At 37.6% G+C, this 4,771-nt stretch overlaps 1 pseudogene; it reads left to right on the forward strand.

Annotated features, from left to right (window-relative positions):
* Positions 1 to 2,288: 2,288 nt before the first annotated feature.
* Positions 2,289 to 3,974, forward strand: LOC118009167 (annotated as a pseudogene).
* The last annotated feature ends 797 nt before the right edge of the window (positions 3,975 to 4,771 follow it).

The raw sequence follows: 4,771 nt of genomic DNA on the forward strand, positions 1-4,771 counted from the left end.
TATGTCATTCCTTGGATCATTCCCCCAAATCCCTTAAAACCCCTACAGTAATAAAATGACTTTCGTTTTATGCAACTAAATTTTGGGGCTATTTGTTATGCAGCAACAATAAATAATAGAAGCAACTTAAATCATTTCCTTAAGACATTCAAAGCCAGCTGTAAAACAACAACTAACTGCCCTGAGATACAATGTTGTAAGATTATACTTTAATGCATAAAAACAATGATCCAAGGCTGAGATGGTAAAGTTCCTGAAATACTGTTATTTTTTATGGTCTATCACATCCTTTGAAGAATGCTATGAGATGATAAAAAGATTTGCTAAGAACAAGAAATAATTTTCACGGGTGCCTGGGTGGCTCAGTCGTTAAGCATCTGCCTTCAGCTCAGGTCATGATCCCAGGGTCCTGGAAACGAGTCCCACATCGGGCTCCCTGCTCTGCAGGAAGCCTGCTTCTCCCTCTCCCACTCCCCCTGCTTGTGTTCCTGCTCTAGCTATCTCTCTCTCTGTCAAATAAATAAATAAATAATCTTTAAAAATAATAATAATTTTCACAATAGGAACTTCAACTGTTATTAATATGCAATATAAAATTACAACCACAAGCTATCTTGTCCATCAAAGACAAAAAGTTTTGGAAGTAATCGACTATTCCTAAATTGTTAGTATTAATGTTCCTTTTTTGTTTTCATTTGGCTTTTGCCATCCATTAACATTCATTAGCAAATAAGTTGTAGCAAAAGTTTTTGGAAAACACTGAAGTAAAAAGAAAATCTGGAAAGTTAATTTATTATCTGCAAACTCATAAATAAGAAATAACTTCTTTATAACTAAGAAAATTATAACTTCTTTATAACTAAGAAATTTATAACTAAGAAAATTAACCTTCTTGAAAATAGAAAAGACTCCCATTGTTTTTTGGCAGTGTAACACTCTGGTCCACTTGCCAAACACAGGTGTTCTATGTTAGCATCATCTGAGAACAGTGATGTGGAATTGTTCTATCACATATTTACTCTATGCAAAATAGAGTGAAGGAGAATTAAATAGTGAGCCCTCTATTAGTTTAATCTATTTGGCTAAATCACATCTGGAGTTAAAAAAAAATTCTGCAAGCTCGTCTCTGAACATATATCACAACTGAGCATGTCTTCCCAGTCCCCAGATTAGTATTACCACCGCCCCCCAATTCACAGGTGACCAATGTATGCTTATGACTACTCTTTACTCAGCCCTGTGAAAAAACATTCCACAGACCTGAGAAATTGAACAAAGGAAATCTTGGTTTTATTTTTCACTTTGCTACTTACAGTGTGACTTTAGGCAAAATTTATAACCAAACTGAGTCTTTGTCTACACATTTATAAAATCATATTAATCTCAAATGGTCATTTTTAGGATGAGATATTATAGGTAAGACTGTCTTATATTAAGTAACTTGCTATATAAGCAAACTATTGTTTTCATGGACTATTTCAAGATCAGCACTATTACATGAGTTTCAGGAAGAACATGATCTCTTTCTATTTTATTTACCAGGAATGTCTATCATATGACCTAACACTCTCAGGAAAAGTAACTAGGTTCTCACTTCCATTATATTTAGCTTATGCCACTTATTTGCCATTTACATGGCATAATATGGCAAGATACACTGATTGGCAAAGAAATTGTAAATAAAGTAGTCCTGTCATGTCCAGTTAGAAGTTTCAAAAGCAAAGAAAACAATATTGATATGATATGAATTGCCATACCTTAACTCAAAATATCCAATTCCATTCAACTTACAGATAATTAACTATGGTTTAACTTTACATCAATTAATCTTCTTAAAATCAATGTGGAAAAATTATTTTCTTCATTTTATAAATAAGAATATGGAGGTATCAGAGAAGGGACAGAGTCAAGTCTCTGAACCCTCTCTTACTTCTCCCTTGATAAAAACTTTATTTCCGGGGCGCCTGGGTGGCTCAGTCATTGGGCGTCTGCCTTCGGCTCAGGTCATGATCCCAGGGTCCTGGGATTGAGCCCCGCATCGGGCTCCCTGCTTCGCGGGAGGCCTGCTTCTCTGTCTCCCACTCCCTTTGCTTGTGTTCCTGCTCTTGCTATCTCTCTCTGTCAAATAAATAAAATCTTAATAAAAAAATAAAAAATTTTATTTCCACCTGTCAACTTCTGAAGGAAGGCACAGTTGGCTAGCTTTCATTTGAAAAATGGAACTGAAACCTCACTGGCCTCCAAAGACCTGCCTTGTCACCGGCATGCCCTACCACCACCCTGCAGAAATGTTTGGATTACCTGTAGTCCTTCGTCAAATTAGGCCAGTGTCTGGGGCACTGGCTCCTCATCTCACTCGGGCCTATGCCAAAGATCTAAAATTTGGTGCAGATGCCCGAGCCTTAATGTTTTAGCTGATGCCCTAGCTGTTACTATAGGGCCAAAGGGAAGAACAGCAATTATTGAACAAAATTGGGAAAGTCCAATTGGGAAAGTAACAAAAGATGGCGTGACTGTTGCAAAGTCAATTGACTTAAAAGATAAAAATAAAAGTATTGGCGCCAAACTTGTTCAAGATGTTGCCAATAACACAAATGAATGGGCTGGGGATGGCACCATTACCTCTGTCTTGGCACATTCTATTGTCAAGAGGCTTTGAAAAGATTAGCAAAGGTGCTAATCCTGTGGAAATCAGGAGAGGTGTGATGTTCGATGTTTATGTTGTAATAGTTGAACTTAAGCAGCAGTCTAAACCTATGATGATCCCTGAAAAAATTGCTCAGGATGCTAAGATTTCTGCAAATGGTGACAAAGAAATTGGGAAAATCCTTACTGATGCAATGAAAAAGTTTGGAAGAAAGGGTGTCATCACAGGAAAGGATGGAAAAACACTAAATGATGAACTAGAAGTTACTGAAGGCATGAAGTTCAATCAAGGTTATATTTCTCTTTATTAATACATCAAAAGTTCAGAAATGTGAATTCCAAGATGCCTATATTCTACTGAGTGAAAAGAAAATTTCTAGTGTCCAGTCCATTGTACCTGCTCTTGAAATTGCCAATGCTCACTGTGAGCCCTTGGTCGTAATTGCTGAAGATGTTCATGGAGAAGCTCTGAGTACACTTGTTTTGAGTAGGCTAAACATTGATCTTTAGGCTGCAGCAGTCTAAGCTCCAGCTTTTGGTGACAATAGAAAGAACAGGCTTAAAGACATGGCTTTTGCTACGGGTGGTGCAATGTTTGGAGAAGAAGAATTGACTCTAAATCTTGAAGATGTTCAGCCTCATTGACTTAGGAAAAGCTGGAGAGGTCATTGTGACCAAAGATAATGCTATGCTCTTAAAAGGAAAAGGTGACAAAGCTCAAGTTGTAAAACATATTCAAGAAGTCATTGAGCAGTTAGACATCACAACTAGTGAATATGAAAAGGAAAAGCTGAATGAACTTCTGGAAAACTCTCAGATGGGGTAGCTGTGCTGAAGTTTGGTGGGACAAGTGATGTTGAAGTGAATGAAAAGCATTACAGATGCAATGCTACACAAGCTGCTGTTGAAGAAAGCAGTGTTCTGGGAGGGGGTTGTGCCCTGCTTCGGTGTGTTCCAGCCTTAGATTCAGTAACTCCAACTAATGAAGATCAAACAATCAGTATAGAAATTATTAAGAGAACACTCAAAATTCCTGCAGTGACCACTGCTAAGAATGCAGGTGTTGAAGGATCACTGATAGTTGAGAAAATTATGCAGAGTTCTTCAGAAGTTGGTTATGATGCTATATTTGGAAATTTTGTGAATATGGTGGAAAAAGGAATCATTGATCCAACTAAGGTAGTAAGAACTTTCTGGATGCTGCTGGATTGGCCTCTCTGTTAACTACAGCAGAAGCTGTAGTCACTGAAATTCCTAAAGAAGGGAAGGACCCAGGAATGGGCAGAATGGGTGGAATGGGAGGTGGTATGGGAGGCGGCAGGTTCTGATTCCTAGAATAGTGCTTTACCATTATTCATGAACTGGGAAAGGAAGTTCAAGACAGAGCTCCTCAACAATAACTTCAGAGAAGTCAGCTGAAGGAAATGACTGAAGAAAAGGCTGGCTGATGTTTAAGAAAATCACTACAACCATCAGTTACTGGTTTCAGTTGACAACATATAACGGTTGACTGCTGTCACTGTCCATGCCTAAAGACAATTTATTTTGTATTTTTGAATAAGACACTTGTACATTCCTGATAACTGAATGCAAGAGCGAGGTAGCAAAATACTGCTTTCAACTTAAATCACTGAGGCATTTGTACTACTATTCTGTTAAAATCAGGATTTGAGTGCTTGCCATCACCAGATGAAAAGTTAAGAAGCAGCCTTTCTGTGGAGCATTTAAGATTAACTGTGTACAAAGTAGAGAAATATCCATTTATGTGACAACCTTTGTGTAATAAAAATTTGTTTGAAAAAAATGAAAAGGGGAACTCTTTTCACCATGAGAATCATCATGGTGATGATTCTCAATACCATGTTTAGAGATATTTGACTTTTTGGAAGGGAACAGTTGCTTACCTAAAGTTATTAAACTCTTATTATGGAATGTCTAACATTAATGACAGACTAGTCATGCACTTATATGTCTCAGCTGGCATGGCTCCTGTGCCAAAGCTCAGAAGACCCCGGAAAACCAGGAGGTCATTATGCATGACTGATGGGTTCAATCAATCAAGGCATGAAAAACAGAAGCCAAAAGAAGGTCAAACTGAGTTGGATATACAAAGGTACAAGATACA

Source organism: Mirounga leonina, unplaced genomic scaffold (genome assembly GCF_011800145.1).
Source record: "Mirounga leonina isolate KUSES-001 unplaced genomic scaffold, KU_Mleo_1.0 Mir_127, whole genome shotgun sequence".
NCBI classification, from domain to species: domain Eukaryota; kingdom Metazoa; phylum Chordata; class Mammalia; order Carnivora; family Phocidae; genus Mirounga; species Mirounga leonina.